The sequence below is a fragment of the Microtus oregoni genome, unplaced genomic scaffold (genome assembly GCF_018167655.1).
Source record: "Microtus oregoni isolate MIOR12 unplaced genomic scaffold, Mior012 000035F_ref0000213, whole genome shotgun sequence".
NCBI lineage: Eukaryota > Metazoa > Chordata > Mammalia > Rodentia > Cricetidae > Microtus > Microtus oregoni.
In genome coordinates, this window is record NW_024543094.1 from 26,677,535 (window position 1) to 26,699,934 (window position 22,400).

General features: G+C 42.2%; 1 protein-coding gene across 2 annotated transcripts in view; it reads right to left on the reverse strand.

Moving 5' to 3' along the window:
- The window catches only part of Nebl (nebulette), a 347,437-nt gene that overhangs the window by 259,529 nt on the left and 65,508 nt on the right, over positions 1–22,400 (reverse strand). The window lies entirely within an intron of this gene.

The following is a 22,400-nucleotide window of genomic DNA, read 5'->3' on the forward strand; positions in this document are numbered from 1 at the left end:
CTTATTTAAAAGGCTCTCCATAAAGATCTATCCACAGGCCCAGCATTCCAGAATAGCAATAGAAGGGCGGGAGTAGGACAGCCCCCCTTTCGTTAGGGCATGTGGCGCTTACCTTCACCAGACCCTCTCCGCACTGCCCCATAAACACACACACTGGTTGTCATATTGCTCCATTTCTTCACTTTGATTCTCCTCCTTCAGCATAGCCAATGTCATTCATTTTAAAGAATTTGGCTATATAAAAACTTAGAAGCTGGCTAGAAACAAGCCAAGCCAAAGCCAAGCACACACATCATTGTTCAGGCCCCTGTGCCTCCTGGGGTGGCTCTGATTTTATTGTATGCTGATTACTCCTTTTCTCTCTATAAAATGAAATATTCCAGGAGGCTTGAGTGATGATCATAACTATATCAACAATTTTGCCTTCTTGCACAGAATGACATGTATTAAGATGTCATTAATGTGTTAAGATGTATTAAGATGTTCTTCTCAATAGGAAGAACAACATTGTCTGAACTAACTCCAAACACGAATTGACACCAGTGAAGTGGAAGACATGGGGAGATACTGCAGACAGCTGTGATCTTACCATAAGCATTTAGTTTATAAAGCTATAAAATGCATGACTGAAATGAATACCACACAGCTCACATATATATGAGTTCTATTTGTATATAGACACATATATGCATTTATATACAAAACAAAAAATGTCATCACTTCCTTACACAAACACTTTGGGTTGTTATATACATATTCCTTTTAAGAATTATTTTTATTATTTATGTGTGCACTGTGACTGCATGTATGAGTAGAGGTGCTGTGGAGTCCAGAGGTGCTGGAACCCCTGGAGCTAGAATTACATACAGTTGTAAGCTACCACACATGGATGCTGGACTAAACTCAGGTCCTCTGGAAGAGTAGCAAGTACTCTTAACCACTCAACTACGTCTCTAGCCCATACTATTTACATATGCTATGATCCTGAGACAGCCAAAAACTCCACAAATTCCTCTTTTGATATTGTATTTAGTGCCTGAACATACATTTTTCTGTGTGGTGGTAAATATTCATATTCTGGGGGTGGATTTCAGTTAGGGGAACAGCTGAGTCATTTGGGAGTAAAGGTGCCACATATGCTAAAGGAAATTGCTTGAGTTAAAGACAGGGTTCATTCACTGACTCACCCAACCTACAGAGGAGCAGGATAATGTGAAGTCAGCCTCCGTCCCTAGGGCCCTGCAACCTCAAGGAGGTAGGCAAATACTTAGAATGAACTGTTCGCAAGGAGATCTGGGCAGCTCTGGTTGTTCTGCAGCTGGGAGAAGCCATAATGGGCGTCTGAGCTGCCTTAAAGTGGACAGTTTGAAAGCAGGTCCAGGATGAGGTGGTACCAAACCCATCTGAGCAACAGAAATCTCAGCATCTACAATAATCTAGAATGGTCACCAAGATATTTAGATTATCACATGTGTTACTTGAAAAATTACTATTTGACACATAGACCCATATCTTTCCTAGATCTATGCACTGAGAAGAACAATGACACCCTGATAACAAGTACCCCTAATGCTGGTTGTCAATGATATTCTTCACTCACAGGAACCTGGCAGTGATCTTTGGAGAAATGGTTAATTCCATGGATACAGGCAAGAAAAATATGAAATGAGCCAGGACATCATTTTTGCCAGAAAGCTGTGCTCAATCCAAAGAATAGGGAAATTGGGGACAAAAGTCAAAAAAAAAAAAATTACAGTGCCAGGTATGGACAGTTTAAAGATCAAAATAATGGAGAATTATCATTCCTTGAATAAAATTTTCATTTTAACATGCTACAAGTAAATGGACAGTTAAGATAGATACACAGTTTCAGGGTGCTCTCAGCAGCTCTTAGTCATGCATAAGGCATGATCTCAGCTAATGGTGAATCTAAGAGTGCTGGCTCCAATCAGAATCTGTGTCAGTGCTCAGGCTGCAGCCAAAGAACACAGCACCACCGCCACCGTCTGCTGCTGCTGCTGCTGCTGCTGCTGCTGCTGCTGCTGCTGCTGCTGCTGCTTAGCATGAAGGCCACAGGTCCACAGCCCAAACCGAGAACTGTGAACGGGCCTTTCAACAAGGCACAGGAGCCACGAGGCACCTAAGGAACTGGTGCAGGTCAGCATGTTCTTCAACCACGCTCAGCGCCTGATACCAGCAGGAACGTTCTACAAATATGGGTGATAATGGGAAAGCTGAAAAGCTAATCACGGGATCTTAGGCCCAATAGCACTGAGACGTCACTATTCTATTAGTTTTCTGGTTTCGATGGCATTCTGGGAATTCCTGTGGGTGAGGAATCTGTATTGAAATGTTTGGGGGTGATATGTAATTTGGGCAGCCTACTCTTTAAAAATTCAAGGAAATGAATAACATTCTCTATAGTGCACTTTAAAGTCAGGAATCTGCCCGCCTAGTTCTTTCTCTACCTTCCCTCCCTCCATCCCTTCCTCCTCCCCTCCCCCGTGTGTGTGTGTGTGTGTGTGTGTGTGTGTGTGTGTGTGTGTGTGTGTGTGTTTGTCCAGGCATGCACATGCCATGGCAGGGGTGTGGAGGTCAGAGGGCAATCCATCAGTCCTCATCCTCCACCTTATTCGAGACAAGATCTCAGTTATTCGTTGCTCACACTCCAGGTGAGCAGGCCCCCAGGTGATTATTCCGTCCCTGCCTCCCATTTCACTGTAGGAGCACTGGAATTGCACGTGTTTCCCGGCCATGCTTGGCTCGTATATAGGTTCTGGGAGATTAAAACTCATGTCCTTATGTGTGGACAGCAAGTACTTCACTGACTGAGCCACCTCTATAGTCCCCCAAAATATGCTGCTGTTTCTTAAGTTAGAGAGAGAGGAGAAGATGGTTTGACTCAGAAACCTGCTATTCCAGTTCTAATCTTGTACTAGTGAGTTGTCACATGAAGGGAAAAACATTATACCTACCGTATAGAACTTGAAAATATATTTATTTAAAAGGAAAAGTTACGGTTTACGCAGAAGAGCCATTTTTCTTGTGGTGAGCCCAGGACCACACTACTCCTAGAAGCATTAACGTGTATAACAGGCTACCAGATGTCATGTAAAGATTATTTACGGGCCTGTGGAGGTGACTCACTCAGTAATCACCTCTGCTCAAGCATAAGAACCTGGGTTTGATCCTTAGAACCCATCCACACCAAAGAAAACAAACAAACAAGCTGGGTGTGCTGGGAACAGAGGGACAGGTGACCCCTGTGGGTCACTGGCAGCCAGCCTGACTTACTTATCAAGTCCCAGACCAGAAAGAAACCCTGTATCAAAAAACCCTGGTTCCTAATGAAAATCACCTGAGTCTGACCTCCACACACGTTACACACATGCACAAGGTACGCATATGCACAAGGACCCACAGACATAAATGCAGCCCTTTAATAAAATCCCAGAGGCAGATACTGGGTTCAACCTGAAGGTCAGAAAAGCAAAACAGCCAGCCACTGGTTCTTACCTCTACCTCAGTCTGAAATGGCCATCCTGCCTCCAGGAATCCTGGAAAGGAGACTGCATCTGAGAGCTATCTCCTCTTTCCTTTAATTCCTCTCTAGGGCTGGGAATAAAGGCATGCACCACTACCACCCAGTTTCTATGGCAAACTAGTGTGGCTACTGAGATCAAAGGTGTGTGTCACCACTGCCTGGTCTGTAAGGCTGACCAGTGGGGCTGTTTTACTCTCTCATCTTCAGGCAAGTTTTACTTATTAAAATACAAATGAAATATTACTACACATATATACACACAAATGAACACATGCCTGTGAATACATGCACAAAGTTTATTAAGGCATAAAAATACAAACTAAGTACGTATTTATGGGTGTGGAGAGTATGGAAGGGCAGATGCTGGATGGCACACACAACCCTGGGGCAAGCAGCATTAACTTAAATTCAAGGTTTCATAAACAGGTTGTTAGAAGGAATTCTAGAACTATTGTGTTTAGATGACCAGGGAATTTCTTAACCCTTCTTCCCAGGACAAATCTTGCAATATTCCTGTACTGCAATTTTCTGTTTAAGGGGTTCAGGGGACCCAAAATGGTTCATGAGATCTTCCTGAAGTATATACATGATGCTATAAGATAGAAGCCTTTTCTGCAGTGTGGTCACTCAGCAAAGGTCACCAGGCCTGTGTGACACGGAGGAGGGCAGTGTGAAAAGCGAAGACAGAAGTCACATTGCCACTGTGTGTCCAGAACAGCAACAGATACCCTGGATGTTTCCAAAGCCAGCATGCCAGTCGTTCCTGAAGCTCCCATGTCCCCAGTCATGACTGACATGCCTGCTGCCTTAGGAAAGGGACAGGACCCTGGAATAAAGGAAGTGTGTGCGGGTCTACAACTACCACGTGTTTGGGAACTGCAGCTGCTTCTGCAGGCCTTCGGAATAAGCCAGTCACAGAGAATCCAGAAAGGGTATCAATTAAGTTCTGCATTCCTGAGATGGGAGTAGCCTTGAGCCTTCCTTAATTTTCTGTTTCCTTAATTTAACCACAAATGATAAGTTCTGTTCAAAGCAGGGTTTTATGGTCCAGGTGTTGAATGTAGCTACATCCATTGCAGCCTGGTCCATAAATTGTCTTACACATCCACCACTTTGTCTCCTCAGTTATCCTGGAACAGCTTTATGGGCAAGAATCTGTACTTCCTTCTCTCACTGCAAATAGCTGATAAACAAAATTGAATGGTTATGGTCACTCCAGGAGAACATTAATGCTAAGGCTTGCAGTAGAGACGAAAACAAAAGCCTGCTGAAATAATTTCCTAGAAATTTGCAGAATCCCAGAGAGACTTCGAAGAAATATTTAACAAATGAAATAACATTGTCCTCTCCTCCTGTTAGACTGGCAGAAATGCGCAGGTCAAAGCCCAGGGATGCTCATGCTAGCATGGGGTGAGCCTGCTGGCCGCCAAGGCTGGACACAACCCTATCACCTGGCCTGGACATGGTTCTTGGTCAGCTCATTAGGAAAGTTGGTGGGGAGGTCATGCATGACCAGTCTTGTCGCACATGAATGCTCCTCAGGAAAAGGACTGGTGGGAAGAACAGAAACACGTGAAAGGGCCCTGCCAATCCCCTCTCCTGCATTCCTTGGCAGCGTCCGTGTGCTTGTCACACTTGCTGTGCCCAAACAGCTTCTTCTGCGCTCCCAACAGGCAATGCTTGGAAGAAGAACTAGAGGATTGGAAAGACTCTCTCAGATGTCTTGACTTTCAACAAATAAATTGCTAGTGGCAATTTTACTTTTAATGCGACATCATGTGCTGCTCTCCAAAACCTCTATATCCCTTCCAAAGTGAGCCGCTCCTTTTTACGGTCAACTTCTCACTTTAGAGTTGCTATTTTCTCCCAGGAATAAGTTCTTAGTTAATATGTTTTATGAAACAATAACCACATTAACGGACATTGCTCAGCAGCACATTTTCATTTGAAAACAGTGAACACACACAAGGTCAATTAATACACTGAAGCCGTGCTTTCCATAAACACTAAGAAGTTTACCTTTGCTAAAATTAAATATTGTTTTACTATGAGCACAGCAAGGAAAATTAATATAAATGTAGAACTGCAGCAACCAGGAAGCAAAACAAAAGGTGATAAAATCGTGTATTGTTCTCCACAGGGTAGACAAGTCATTCAGCAATTCAGAAATACATACAAATATTCTAGATGTATTAGAAATTCTTCACAGTTAAAATTGCCAAGGCCCACACTCACATACTATTCAACAGAAAAATCTTGATGGTCAGTATTGAATGATAATTTAGCTTTGTATTGACGATGGGAAGTACATTTATGTCTATATAATATACTTTAATCATATCTCTCCACCACTACCTCCCTCCAATGTCTCCTAGTGACCCCACTCCATCACCCTCCCACTTTATGTCCTCATTTATTATTGTTGTTGTTGTCCCTAGTAACCCTCTAAGTCCGGTTAGTGCTGCCCATTGTGCACCGGGGTGTGGGGGCCGCGTCCACTGAGGGATGAGAATGGATAATGGATGATAATGTGTGATAACCTACCACAGTATTTCTTCAGTGAAATGTGTCTTTAAACCCTCTACAAATGTTTTCAAATAACAGAACTGAGTGCTCTTCGGGTATACTGATATGGCTGACAAGCAAGAAAGGCTAGGGCAGAGCTATGTATTCTCTCCCACCATAGTTACTTCTGTGCTGTTTATCATTAGGAATCACGGGAGATGCAGCTCTTTTGCATTTGTGTTGTAACAGTGCCCAGAGACATATACTACATACAAAACACTGCATAATTGTGTAAGAAGAAATCAATGTCATGCCTGATTTCTAATATCCTCCCCTTTATATCGAGATCCTGGACATCCAGCAACACGATGCTCTTCCATAGGGCTGCAAGTCAGTGTCCTCTCAAACACAGACACTATTCTTTACAACACTGAAGCCAAAGACGAACCAGAAGGATTTTGTTTCTAACCATACAAAAGTAGAAATTGGACTTCTTGCATGAAGAGAAACCAAAGATGGTTACCAGTTTGCTGAAAAACCTATTCATATTCCTGGTGTCTGCCAGTAGGAAGAAAAGGAGCAACCTTTCCCTCACCAAATCCTCTGTCCCTGCACCTTCTGCACCACACAAACACACCGTCTGCTTCCACATCCCAGCGCCTTAGTGTCCATGAACTGGGCTCAGTCTGGGAATCTATTCCTACCACCAGTGCCAATCTCAATCTCTACAGTTACCTGCTAAACTGTCCGCATTCAGAAAACTATTAATCAAAGAGATTTCTCTTAACCTACCAACTCTTCTTATGGAGAAGTTGCCTCCCTCTTTTGAGTCTATCTCCCACTATGTATGCACCACTTCTTAAAATACATACCGCAGAGAATCATCACCTTTATTATTCTTTCTTTGTCCTCCAAGAGGCCAGACAGTTGGTATCTTCCTGTGTCCTCGATGATAAACATTTATTATTATAACCAACAATAAAAATGTGTTTGCTAAATTAATTAATAGGTATAGGTGTTAGTCAGCTTTCTGTCACTATAGCAAATGTCTGAAAAAACAGAAAGGCTTATTCAGTCCCACAGTTTTTAGAGGCTTCAGTCAATGATCAATTGGCCCTTTGGATTTTGTGTCCATGGCGAAGCAGCATATCACATTGGATAGTGACGGAAGAAAAAGGCCATTTTATCTCATAGTCATGAAACAGATAGGAGGAAAAGGAACCCCCCAAAGAGCAAGCTCCCCAGCAACCTAATGGCTACACACCAGCCTGGTCCCTGAAAGGTTCCACCACCTCCCAATGTGACAGTCTAGGGACCAAGCCTCCAACATAAAAACCTTTAGGAGACATTCAGTAGAAGTGTGCTTTCTGAAAGTTAAAGTTTAGCCTTTCTTTTAAATCTCATTTTCACTATTTATGAAAATTTGTAAAATAAGCCTCTCCTACTGGGGTATCACATAGAATTAACTTTTTTCTTGATGAACCAAGCACATTGTCACTTTATAAAAGCCCATTGAAGCCACCTGTTATCAACACATCTAGCACTGTGTGCTAGATATCCAAGTGTCCTCCCTATGGCAAGATCTCATGAATTCTTGAACCGGCTTTTATGTTTCCACCTCTCCTCCTTTTCTTCAGACTTTATTTTCCCAGTTGTTACTTGGACTGCCTCTGCTGCAGCACCAATCCCCACTCCTAATCAACAGTCTTTGATCTGTTGAGCACAAAGGAATTTGATTACTAAGAGTGTCTAAACCTGGGAAACTAAAACACACCCAATCAAGACCAGTGCCCACTGGGTAATGGCATCTTAGGACTTCAGTATTTGGAACATATGACAATTAATTCCACCACTGGCGGTCTTGGAAATGACCTCATTGGTTCTTTGATTTGCAACCCTGATCTCTACATAACTAAGATTTTATAAAAACGTAACTGCTTTAAATATGATCTATTATAGTCTATCCCTAAAATAAAAATAAAGTACTCACTTGAGTAAAGAAAAGCAGAAGTTGTTTTAAACTGAATTAAGTGGTTCTTGGTACATTCTGAAATAAGCACTCGATTTTTGTACCAATCTAATATTTGTAAAGCAGAAGATACTACTAAAATACTTTCTGTACAAATTATGCACTCATCAGGATGGGCTCAATTATGCTGTGGAGACAAACTACTTCAGATGCTCCCTGACAATATGTTCTTCTCACTCAAATAAACATAGACCGTGAACCACCTATGGGGTAAGAACACACCCTGTGACTTGACTTCCTATGTTAGTACAGCCAGGATCCAGCTGTGGGAAAGGGACAATGTACACTGCATCATCCTGCTGAGGAATGATTACTCAGTGTGACATCCTTCACCTGGCCTCATCTTATTCCCCAAAGTTAGTCTTATAAAGACTCTTAGCGTAGCTATGTTGGAAGGTGAAGAAAGAAGACGAACCATGTGGTAAATTACAATGCAGTCTATTACAGTTCCTGTGAATGGCAGGGTATCAGACATGGGCTACCCACACAAAACAATGGCAGCACCCTTGCACATCAAGGATGGATTGTGCCTCAGACTCTTACCATAATATTCTGGTAACCACTACCAACCAACAGATGTTAGTAAGTGAGATAAAACTTGCCAATCCTTCATTAATGAGCCGATGGATCTAATCACTGAAGGTAAAGAAAGGCTCTATGCAAGAGTGCTGAGCTGGAGATAGATGAAAAGAAAGTAGCCACGAAGCACTTGAACTGAGGTGGAGTCATAATCACAGGCCATCCATGCAAGGTGCCCAAACTAGAGCAGTTACAGAAGTAAGGGAAGACATGGGGCCAAAGGTGCTGATGGGGTCAGTTTGAGCAAGCCCAGGTATGTGGGGCTGAAGAAAGAAGCAAGAAAAGATGCCATTGGTCATCCCATTTCAGCAGCCTCTGATGATGCCACCAAGCGGGGTGCAGAAGGAAAGGTCTGCAGGTGACCACGAGGTCAGTCTAGTGAGACTGGAGAGGAGCCAGGAGTGGGTACTGGCTATTCAAAAGAGGGCTTAGGCTTCAGTAAGAGATCCAGGATGGAGCCAAGCAGCCCAGCACTGCTTTGGTGAGTGGAGGAGTACTCAGAAGTGAGGCCGAGACAGCCTGAGCTCTGCAGGAAGCCCCAACACTAGTCTTTTCATCATCATTGCCAACACCATCATCCCCTGCCAGATACACAATCAAACGCTCCTCAGGATGAAAAAGTTCCCATTCGAGTTGAACCAGAATGAGCTAGAATGAGTTTTTCTAAAAACAAATTTTATGGTTCTAAGGTCAAAATTAACCTATTGTTCTGTGCCTTCTTGCAAGTTTAAAGATGATTGCATATCATCTTTTATAGCACAACCAAAATGAAAAGCACGGACACTGTCCTATGCTGAGGTTTCTCAAATTCCTATTTCTGGCCAGCTCCACGGTTCATGGCCCAGATGCCCCATTCACAATACAAATTGAACATGGCTAGAGTTATCCTCTACATATTCCCTGCATGCACTGGGAACTCTAGGAAAATAAAATTTCTGTTCAGCCAAATACACTGTACTTAAGTTGCTCAAGAGCTACAGGCTTCATAGGGGTTTGCTTACAAAATAGTGCTTTTCACTCCAGGAATCACTACCCAAACATGAGCTCGTACTGCAAACAAAACTACATTTATATTTTCTAAAACCATAAAGTCATGACCATTTATTTTTTCCTAAACTATCAAAATAGTTTTTATAACAAATAAATTAGTCACTCTTAACATTTCTTTTAATTTTAGTACTTATCCACCCCCTGGCTTCTGTTAGAAGAGGCCTTATGGGGTCAGAGGTCAGCTTGCCAAAATTAGAAAACTGAGTTGTCTTCTGAGTATTTAATAATGACCCCAAGTTAAAAAGGTGATGTCACTGGTCCAGTTGTTATAGTATGCGGTTGTACTTGTTAAGACTAACTTAATTCCTATTTGTTGTTGAACCTCCATTTTACCACTTCCTAAATGCACAGGAGCCACCCCTTGTCTGCGGGGAATACATTCCATGACCACAGTGTATGTCTGAAACCTCAGACAGTGAAAATCCTGGATACACTGCTTTTCCCATACACCTATAATGAAATTTAATTTACATACTGGGCATAAGAAGAGTTAACAATGACAACTGTAGCAATATATCATTGTTATGGAATATTTATTTACACTGTAAAGATGTGTCTTTGCCAAGGAGTCTTTTAATTGGTTTAATTAAGAGATGAATGGCCAATATCTAGGTAGGAAGAGGTTAGGCAGGACTTCCAGATACAGAGAGGACTCTGGAAAGAAGAAAGGCAAAGAAAGTCACCAGCCAGACACAGAGGGGAAAGAGGAGGTGCAAGATAGAAGAATGCCGCGTGGCAAAGCATACCTTAAGACTTATAGATTAACTTAAGCTATTAGTTGAGCTAGTTGAGACAAGCCAAAGAGAAAGGCTAAGCTTTCACAATTAATAATAAGATTCTGGATCATTATTTGCTGGCTGGGGGTCCAAAGATAGTTCAACAAGATACCTTGTTATGTATGGCGCCAAATGTAGGGCACATATTTCCACATGGGACCTGAGAAAGCTTTTCTAAAAGTTCCAAAATATACAAACACAGAGCCAAACACTGCTTCCTAGTCTTGCAGTCTCTCAAGTGGGCTGCAGCCTTGAGCCAGCCAGTGTCATGTGCACAAGTTTGTCTTGTGGTCAGAAAACACAGCAGGCATGTAGTAAAGTGCTCCAGACTGAGAAAACCTTCAAATAGATACAGTTAAAAAAAAATGAGTATAGACAGTCATAGAAAAATGCTTAAAAATAATGAGGTCATTAAAGAGAGAGTAAAGTAATATTTAAAAAGCCACATAAGATGGAAAATAAACAGGATGTCTGAATCCTGTATGGTACTTTGTTTACTATGAATATTTTAAATGATAACAAACCAAAAAACAATAGGTGCTGAGAGACATTGTATCGTGGAAACTGTCAAATTAAACTAACCTATACATTTTAAGAATATCTTCCCTTTAGAATGGGAGTCAAAAGATATGTTGCATTGAGAGAAAGGTTATGCCTTTGTTTCCACAGGAAACAAACAGCTATGGTTCCCTTCAAAATTAATAAAGATCAGATTTGATGTGGGTAGATCTCCCGAAAATCTTGACTACAGACATGAAAAAAGAAACCAAGAAAGACTACAGGACAGGTGACATGTATGCTGATCCCTCTACTATGGGAACAGCTCTGAGACTGAATGAGACATGATAAATCTTGTTGGCTACAGAGTCCTTATAATTTATTATTGCATGGCATCCTTTCACATGAATGGATAGATGTAGAAGGAGTGGCATGCTGCGTTCCCGCCCAGCTCTCGCACAGCTAGCTTTACCTAAAACAATTACACGGAAACTGTATTCTTTTAAATACTGCTTGGCCCATTAGCTCTAGCCTCTTACTGGCTAATTCTCACATCTTGATTAACCCATTTCTAATAATCTGTGAAGCACCACGAGGTGGTGGCCTACCAGGAAAGATCTTAACCTGCATCTGTCTCGGGTCAGAGAATCATGGCGACTGCCTGAATCTGCTTCTTTTTCCCAGCATTCTATTCTGTCTACTCCACCTACCTAATTTTCTGTCCTACCAAAGGGCCAAGGCAGTTTCTTTATTAACCAATGAAAGTAACACATAGACAGATGACCCACCTCCATCAGATAGAAATTTATATTATAGTTTGGTTATACAATCAAAACAGACTTACAAAGTTGACAGATGCCCTTTATTTGCTCAAGCAGAACAAAATATCATCTTTAGCTGACTTGTGTACAAAATACATTCCATACTTATATCAGTGCAGATACATAATGGTCAAGCTTTCATAATTGATAAGAAGTCTATGTTTTATCTGTGAGCTGGCAGCTGATAAAAATCTTAACATATTATAATAAAATTTTCCATATTATTTTGTGGTTTAGGACATTCTAAAGAAAAACAAAGGTCACTTGAACGCAAGCATTGGGCTATCATGGCAGCTAGCCTGATAAGTAATAAGCTACTATATCTGAAGATTACACTGTGTGGATACACCAGGCCAATGGATGATTCCCCATCTAAGCAGGCTTGTATAGGACAAGATCTTATTTACCTGGAATCACTGAAGTCTAAACTCTTAAGAATGAAAATGAAATTTTCCACTTAATAGTTTGAGACCTCTGCTGATGAAAGGTAGCAAAATCATGGGAAACAAACCTAAAACTAATGGGGACAGGGAAATGATTACACATCCGCTCAGATGCCCTGAAGACACTTCAGATGCAATGTGATAAAAATAATTGCATCACTCTTTCCTCTCAAAAGATGTGATCAGCCTTTGATGGTCTAGTTTCTTTGGATGCTCAACTTACTAGACCTGGATGGAGGTGGGAGTTCCTTGGACTTCCCACAGGACAGGGAACCCTGATTGCTTTTCGGGCTGGGGGGGGGGGACTTAATTGGGGGAGGGGGAGGGAAATGGGAGGCGGTGGCGGGGAAGAGACAGAAATCTTTAATAAATAAATAAATTTAAAAAAAAAAAGATGTGATCCTCTCCAAAGTCCCAACACCATCCACCCAGTTCATCCCAACTAAAAATCTAAATAGATTTGCTCCCTTTCTCTTTTCTACACCCCCAAAACCAGCTCCATCTTCTGACTCTCTTGAACTTGACCACATACTTCCTCCTCTTACAGCCTGGGCTTAGCTTCTATTGTTTCTCTGCTAATTTACCTAAAGGAGTCCTGGCTGGATACAAGGAAACAAGCTGATACTTCACAACTGGCTAAGAAACCTTTAAATGCCTATGTGGGCTAGGATATAGCTTGCTAGGCATCTTGAGGCACTAGGTATAATTTCAAGTTCTTTAAAAAATTATTAAATTAAAATAAAAAATAAGCCTACAAATGTGAGTCTATTACTGTTGAAGGGTGCCATCCTTACAGTTGCTCAGTTTTAACACTTTCCTGTGAGAATAAGAAAATCTTAAAGGTTTTTAATGTAGCTGTAGCATTTTAACAAAAGAAAAACAAAGACACAAAGAATCAAGAATCTTAGGTCTATTTTATATTTTTCCACTACCATGAAATGAAGTATGGGGCTATCATGAATCTACATTATCAACCCAAAACAAAACCTTTCATTTCTTTATCCAATTAACTATCAGGTATCTTCAACTTCTCTGAAATATTTCCTAAACTCACTCACTGATCCCCATCTCTCCAACTGAGATTCCTATCTCAATCCTGAATTATGACTAAGAATATTAATTTTTCTCATCTTGTATTTGCTAACAATATTTTTATCCATAACTAATTTAATCTGATGGCATGCCATTCTTCTAATTTGTTAAGGTCAATTTCAATTCTTTCCTAATTTACAGTATCAGAAATTCCATGAAATCTGAAAATTGGATGAGTTCTGATCTCTATTTTTAATCGAGTTACCCACAGACATATTAAGCAGCACTGGTCCCTAGGTGCTACTGCTGGCCACGTAAACCTTTGACTATGGAAGCCACAACACATGTTCTATGGCTGTGACATCCACTCACCCACTCACACATCATTACGGCTCAGAGGAGAACACCAACTACACAGACTTAATATACATATAGTCAGTATGGTCTCACTGCTTGCCAGAGTTACAGAGGAAGCAGCTATATTCCTCTAATGTCATTGAGTTTGTGCAAAACTCAGTAGGTTGCTCTTTCTCTATAAATGACAGTAAATTAATTAATGATTTGTTCTGCTATCTCCTCATGTATTTGTGGTTAGTTTCATTTGTCTTTCCTGTCCACAGGGCCTCTCTCCTGACAGTGTGATTTTTTTTAAAGCTAGTCATGCTACTTAACAAAATTTAACTCTCTTTATTTCAATAAGTGAAGAAGAATAATAGTGGCTTGCCACCAGAGTAGCACCTGCGGGCTCCCCCAGCACTCAGCGTGCATCGTCTCCCCTAGCACTAGGCGAGCATCACTAATACAAACAGTTTCCGCCCTTCAAAGACTTTTTAACTCTTTTTCTATTTTGACTGTCTTTAGTCTCATCAAAACTGGGAACGGGTCCAGGCCCTTCACATCTGATATCTCTTATAAAGAGTGAATTGAGTAAGACATTAAAGCCCCTGTCTTTTCGCCAGTTTCTGTTATCAGTTTTCTAGGCCTGTCCATCAGGGACCCATGCCAAGCAATCGGTGAAATTATATCACAACAAAGTCTTTCCAGAACTTGAAGGAATGAGCCCATGTGTACAGGATCCAAGGCACGCTCACGGTGTTTCTCTCTGATGTGGGGAAAGTTTATAGCAGAAGAATGAACAAGATATGAATACTTTTTTTAATTTAGCATGTTTGGATTTGGGTTCCTTGATCCTCATATAGCTACTAAAAAGGGGGGGAAATGCAACAAGGTTATCTTCTTTAATTAAAAAATAAGGCCACCCTTTGTCTCATTTTAAAGCCATTAATTAAGATTTTTTATTTTCTAGTATCTTCTCCTTTGACTATATCTCTTTGGCAATTCTGAGGATAACTATTTGGCAATGATGTACACCGTAACACCAATGTTCTACAAGTGCAGAAATACACGAGGCTTCACAGCAGAGGCCAGTACGTTAGATGGAACTTCATAATCTCTCTGAGCTTGCTTATGTCTCTTCTATCTACAGCACATAAGAAGTCAGCGCCTCCAAGCCAAACTCATCAGCCCTTCTCTCTGCACTGGGCAGAATCCACTGCTGTCCCCACAGCTTCTACACTCTAAACAAGCACTGAAGAATGTTTCCATGTTGCCGCATTTGCTAAGATGTTGAAACTGGAGAAAGAGTGTACAACTAGATATGTTCAAATGTCTTAGGCGCATCCTCCAGGGCTAAGGGTTTTGATAGAGTCAATCAAGAAACAGCTCTGTGTGGCCAGTTCAGTTCTTACAGCCACAAATGTCTATCATGGTCAAATATTATCAAGTTCACCCACTGGAAGAAGAGGAAATACTTTTCATAAAATAAAAGAATCTACTTGTAAAAATGCCTCAGCCGAAGCGCTAGACTTGGGGGACAGCTTCCTAAGACTATAGCAGGTATTGCTCACACTTCTTAAGCAAATGACCTTCCTTTACACAGAAATCTTTTCTTGTTTCATGGAACCTGCAAACATTGGGTTATTTCTCTGAAGGACTTTCCATTTTGGAGTTTCTCCAGAAGTCTTATTTCTGTGAGGTTTGATACATTAAGCATCGTTGCTGGACTTCATTTATTTCTATAACTGACGTGAAGTCAGTTTGAAATGTTCCTTCAATTTGGTAGTGGCGCTGATGCTACAACTCCATGAAAGGCTGTATCTATCTCAAATTCTAACCTTCATGTTGAAAGCACAAGTCACAGAACCAAAGAGAGCAGTTGGCATGGATGCACATGTGCACAGAGAGGCTAACTGTGTATATGCATGTGTACATATGTTCATGTGTGTGAATATATACATGGAGGACAGATATTGATGCTGGGCATCTTCTTCAGTCAGCCAGGTACTGACGCTGGGTATCTTCCTCAATCACTTTCTGCCTTATTTGTGAAATAGAGTCTTTCACTGAATCCAGAACTCACCTGTTCTGCTAAACCAGTGGCCAGCAAACCCCAAGGATCATCCTTTCTCATGGCCCTAGTGCTGGGATTACAAGCATTGTATGCCCCCACACCTGATCTTTTATATGGCAGGGAATCCAAATTTAGGTCCTCATGAAGTAGCAAGCACTTGACTGAGACATCTTCCTGCCTATAATTTAATTTTCTTAAATCCCTCTACACTATTTCAATAATGGCTATACTACTTTGCATCCCCATCAGCACTGTATAAGGAAGAGATCCCTTCTTGACACAGCCCCACCAACTCTTGCTGTCTTCTCATTTATTTTTTAGAGTTGACGTGAAGTAACACTGCCTGTGACTTTGATTGGTATTTCCCTGATGACAGCAACACCTACTATTCTCCGTATATTTGCTGACCATTTGAACAACATGCTTATCCACAATAACCAAGACACAGATCAAACTAAATGTCTATCAACAGATGAACAGATAAAGAAAATGTGGTACATGCACACAACAGAGGATTGTTCAGACATAAAAAGTATGAAATTTATAGCAACATGGGAGAACCCAAAAGACATTTTATAATGAGAAATAAACCAGACACAGAAAGATACTGCATGATCTCACTCAGTCCATTAATCAAAAAATGATCTCATGGACGTAGAGTAGAATAATGATTACCAGGGGTTGGGACTGGGAGTAGATGAGAGGAGGCTGATCGACCCCCACAAGCTGTTGGAGGAAGAAGGCTGCTTGTTTGTTTCCTGGCCACCCAGCCCTGAAATAATCACCCAGAAACTGTATTATTTAAATCACTGCTTGGCCCATTATCTCTAGCTTCTTATTGACTAACTCTAACATATTAATTTAACCCATTTCTATTAATTTGTGTATCACCACATGGCTGTGGCTTACCAGCCAAAGTTCGGGCTTCGGTCTCCCATAGAGCTACATGGCTTCTCCCTGCCTCCACCTTCTTCCTCCCAGCATTCAGTTTAGTTTTCCCCTCCTAGCTAAGTTCTACCGTTATAGGCTCAAAGCAGTTTCTTTATTAACCAATGGTATTCACCGCACACAGAGGGGATTCCCACATCAACAAGTCAGACTTAGATAGGAGTGTTAAGCTCTCCTACTTCTGTGTATAGTATAAGAGTGACCACAATTAATAAATCTCATATGTGTTTGGTCATTTCAAAATGCTAGAAGAAGGGTGTTGAGTGGTCTTATCCAGAACAGGTGGGAACTAGGGGCCCAGGACACGGCTCAGTGAGTAGGAGTTCTTGCTGCTCTTTTTGGGTACTGGGTTCAGTTCCCAGCTTCTACATGCTGGCTCATCCATAACTCAAGTTCCAGACCTGATGCCTTCGTCTGAGCCCTGCAGGCACTGCACAGTTGTGGTTCGTGTATATATGTGGGCAAAAAACTCACACATAAAATGAAATAAATAAATCTTAAACATTTTTAAAGAAATGGAAAATATTTCACTTTATACTTTTTTGCTGTTTATTTGATTTTTTTTCTTTTCTTTTTTGTGGTGCTGAGGCTAGACCTTGGGACCTTTCATGGTAGGTAAACCGCACCTCTGGACTATGCTCCAAACCTCAAGACATAATAAATGCTTAACATGTCATATATGCTAATTGTCTTGACTTCATTATTACACAGTGCGTGCATAAACTGAAGAATCATATTGTATCCCAGGAATATATACAATTATGTACCAGTCATTTTGTACACACATACACTCACACACACACACACACACACACACACACACTCCCCCTATAGAAATGCATACTAATACAGGAGCTAAAGAAATTTTAAAACACTATCATTCAGCTATTTAGGAAAAAATAAATTACTGGGCTGTGGTGGTGCACTCCTTTAATCCAAGCACTCCGGAGGCAGAGGCAGGTGAATCTCTGAGTTGGAGGTCAGCCTAGTCTATGGAATGAGTTTTGGGACAACCTGGACTACACAGAAAATCTTTGTATCAAAGAAAAACAAAAAACAAACAAACAAAAAACTCACCTTGTTAACAAGCCAAAAATAAAAAAACAAATGAAGTCTACTTTGAACTCCCAATATAACTGAAATTATAAAATTCTCATCCTTTTTTAAAATGTGTTATCATTAGAGAGAGAGTCATATATGGAAAGTACTTTTTACCTGTTTGTCTACTTCATCAACCCGACTCTCACCTTTTCCCTCCCTCAGCCTGTCTTCCTTTTGCTGTTTCCCTCTTCCCTGCCCTCTCTTAACCCACAGCTTAATTTAAAGCTGGTTATAACATAATTAGATATAAAACTTTCCTCAAAAATACTTAGTCAAGGACCAGAGAGAAAGTTACACAGATTTAAAAAAAAAAAAAAAAAGCTGCACAAGCCTGATGACCCAGGTTTAATTCCCAAACCCACACAAGCTGACAGGCTGCACCTGTCACCCCAGGGAGTCATCAGGAAGCACATAAGCCAGCTGACCCGAATAACTCAACAAGAAAGCCGACTCTGCTTAAAATCAGGGTGAAAGAAAGCAACTGAGTCATAAAATGTCGTCCTGTTACCGCCATGCCTATGTTATGGCACACACGGCCTGCATTCACACACAAACGTACACATATACTTACAATCCAAAACTAAAAATAAAAAACCTTAGCGAAGGGTGGAATCTTAGGTCAGCGTGAGAAAGGTGTTGAGAAGTTCTGAGGGGACAGACACTTAGAAAACCTTCTAGAGCGACCTGGATTTGAGAGCGCGTTTTTACTGGGCATGCTTGCTTCCTCGCTTCAACCACCATCCCTTTCTGCTCTGTCCCTCCACTCCAGAACCATCTGCCTGGGGCAGCAGAAGACAGCAAAGTACGACAACGAAGAACAAATATGTCAGGGGGGAGTGGTAAAGACCGGAAACCGGAGCGGTGAGCTCACTATGAAGAGAGGCGGAACTGGAGATGCGGCGGTGGTGACCAAGAGAAGGCTGAGGTTGACATGCTGTCATTGCCTGGTAGGGTCCCCAGGACCGAGCTTAAGCAGACACAAACTCAGCCCCTGAAGCTGCCTCCTGGACGACAAGGGAGGCGTGAGATGAGGAAAAGCTCACTTTCTGTATTGAACCTCCTCTAAGGACCAATGTGGCTAGTGATGCCACTGGAGACTGTGTTGGTGTCCGTGGTCCAAGCTGCTGCCCCAGGCCAGGATAAAGCCTGAGATCCACGTCTATACCATGGTCTGATATCCTGGTGATGTCGCTAGGCTTTGCTGCCTCAGGGCGCCATGCTGGTGTGAGTGGCATGTGTGACCACCTGAGACCATATCAAAGCTCATGGTGCATGCACTGCTGAGGGCCATGAGCGGGTCAGTGATCCTGATGCGGCCAAGGACGGATGTACAGGGTATGGGCTGTCAGCTGAATTCATGCTAACATTCATGAGAGCGGGAAGGCACCCCTTACCAGCCCACAGCTCTGTAGTGCAGGCGGTGGTGCGGGTGCAGGAGAGCTGGCCCTAGCCCATTCCAGCCACCCCAGATGGCTTCTGGTGTGGATGCAGGTGGAAAAAGACTCATTCTCCCCTGGAGGGCTGGCCATAGGAATTTGACCACGCTCCAATGAATATATGAGCAACAAAAGTGGACATTTTTGTGGGAGAAGAGGGGTCACAGGGAAGAAAGACTGGGAGGTTGGTCAGTCAGGGTGCATAATGTGAGATTTCCAAATCATCAATAAAAATAGTAATTAAAAAACTATTTCTCAGCTTACAGTTATCGAAATACACTTACATTTTCCCTCAGACTCCTCTACTTTGGCAATTCTCACCCACAAGTTTTCATTTCTTTATTGCTCCCAAATCATTATTCACTGCATTCTCCTGAATGAAACAGACTCAGCGACTCTTGGGGCTTCCATTTCCAATAGCAAGAGGCTGGCCCTGATTTCTGCGCTGCTTAAATGTGTCACGCAGTACACGGTCAGGCTCTGGACTCTGCTGGACTATACTGGTTATATCATTCCCAAGATTTATAAATGGGCTTCCACGGAAAGCAACAAGAACAAATGGAGAAGTGCAAAAGAAATAGACACAGAAAGGCTAAGACTGGGTCGGTCCCTGATGAAATTGGAGTGGAAGCTGCCCCAAAAGCAAGGGTTTTATTCCCAGTACCTGAAATTTATTGGCATTTCCCTGAAACAGGACAGGGGCTGCCCAATGAAGGAAGACACTGGACTTTTTATGGCCGTTAATAGGCATGGCTGTATAAGACCAATGGCACGTACTAGTCACCTGCAAACAAATTCTCTCCCTTGCTTAATGGTCTAGACAAGTGTCGAGAGTTAATTCACAGAGCCACATAAAACGAACATCTGTGATATCTTTTGAATCTCAGCTTCTTCTGTAATCCCGGTAGCTACACACTGATAATGACAATGATCTAAACATGGACAGCTATTGCAGAAAGCAGAAATCAGGAAGGACCTGTCAGCTGAGTAGAGGCAAGGAAGGAAGGAAGGAAGGGAGGGAGGGAGGGAGGGAGGGAGGAAGGTAAGGAGGGAGGGAGGAAGGAAGGGAGAGACATAGATAGATAGATAGATAGATAGATAGATAGATAGATAGATAGATAAGTATACAGGCAGGCAGGCAGATAGATAGAGCTAACTCTGCAGGTTCTTCTTTGGTTAAGAGAACAAGTCACAGTTACACACACTAAAACATACACATACATAAATACCCTCACACACACCCATCAGTCACACACACTGAACACACATGAATGCCCTCACATACACCCATCAGTCATACACACTGAACACACATGAATGCCCTCACATACACCCATCAGTCATACACACTGAACACACATGAATGCCCTCACATACACCCATCAGTCATACACACACACACACACACACACATGAATGCCCTCACATACACCTGTCAGTCGTACACACTGACACACACACGTGAATGCCCTCACATACACCCATCAGTCATACACACTGACACACACACATGAATGCCCTCACATACACCCATCAGTCATACACACTGACACACACACGTGAATGCCCTCACATACACCCATCAGTCATACACACACACACACACACACATGAATGCCCTCACATACACCTGTCAGTCGTACACACTGACACACACACGTGAATGCCCTCACATACACCCATCAGTCATACACACTGACACACACACATGAATGCCCTCACATACACCCATCAGTCATACACACACACACACACACACACACACACACACATGAATGCCCTCACATACACCTGTCAGTCGTACACACTGACACACACACGTGAATGCCCTCACATACACCCATCAGTCATACACACTAACACACACACACACACACACACACATGAATGCCCTCACATACACCTGTCAGTCATACATACTGACTCACACACGAATGCCCTCACATACACCCGTCAGCCACACACACTAACACACACACACACACACACAAATGAATGCCCTCACATATACCCGTAAGTGGCATACACTAACACACACACACACATGAATGCCCTCACACACACTCAGAGGGTAGAAAGGAAAGGAGCCATTTCCATTCATTCACAGAAAAGACAGTAACTCAGAACTATGGCTTCCCCTCTTACAGTTTAGGACTCTTCAAGCACACATCAAGCGATCAATAAACGCTTACTGAAAATAAAGAACCAAATTTAATCACCCAATGATTACACAACACAGCTGCCTTTGGTTTCTAAACAGGATTGTGAAAGAATTTTCCAACCATTCTTTTATATTATTATTATTATTTTCTCATCAATTACATCCTGACTGCAGTCCCCGCCCCACCTTTCACCCCCACCTTCCCTCTCTCTCAGATCTTCCCTCCATCTCCCCTCAGAAAAGAGCGGGCCTCCTAGGGACGTCAGTCAAACATGGCATAATATGCTACTTTAAGACCAGGCACATACTATCAAATCAAGGCTTGATGAGGCAACCCAGTAGAAGAAAAAGGGTACTGCCTGCGCTCCTGCTGTTAGGAGTCCCACAAGAACACCAGGCTACTCCGCCAAAGCATATACACAGAGGACCTAGGTCAGACCTTACAGGCTCCCTGATTGCTGTGAGTCCCCATGACTCAGCTGATTCTGTGGGCTGTGTTCTCACGCTGTCCCTGACCCCCTTGGTTCCCTCTGATTCTGCCTCCTCCCTGAGCTTAGCCTAATGCTTGGCTATGGGACTCTGTATCTGGTCACTTGCTGGGTGAAGTCTCTGGTCTCTTTGTTGAGGAGTCTGCTGGGCTATGGTCCCAGAACGCTCTGCAGGCAGTGGAAGCTATAGGTTTGTAGCTGGGTTGGGGTTCCAATTCCTCCAGCTGAGGCCTTGATTGATTACAGAAGCTGGCCTGCTTGTTCAGCTCCATGTCCCCCATTACTAGGGGGTTTTACTAGGGTCACTCTCTTAGTGTCCTTTGTATTAGGTATTACATCACCCCTGAAATGGGCGTGGACCGTAGCATGATTCCCTTTACTTCACAGTTGGTATCCAGTTACAAGTGAGTACATGCCATGTTTGTCTTTTTGGGTCTGGTTACCTCACTCAGGATGATTTTGCAAGTTCCAGCCATTTGCCTGCAAACTTTATTAAGTCATTGTTTTTGGATTTTTTTTTAGCCACTGAGTAATACTCCATTGTGTAAATGTACCACATTTTCTTTACCCATTCTTCAG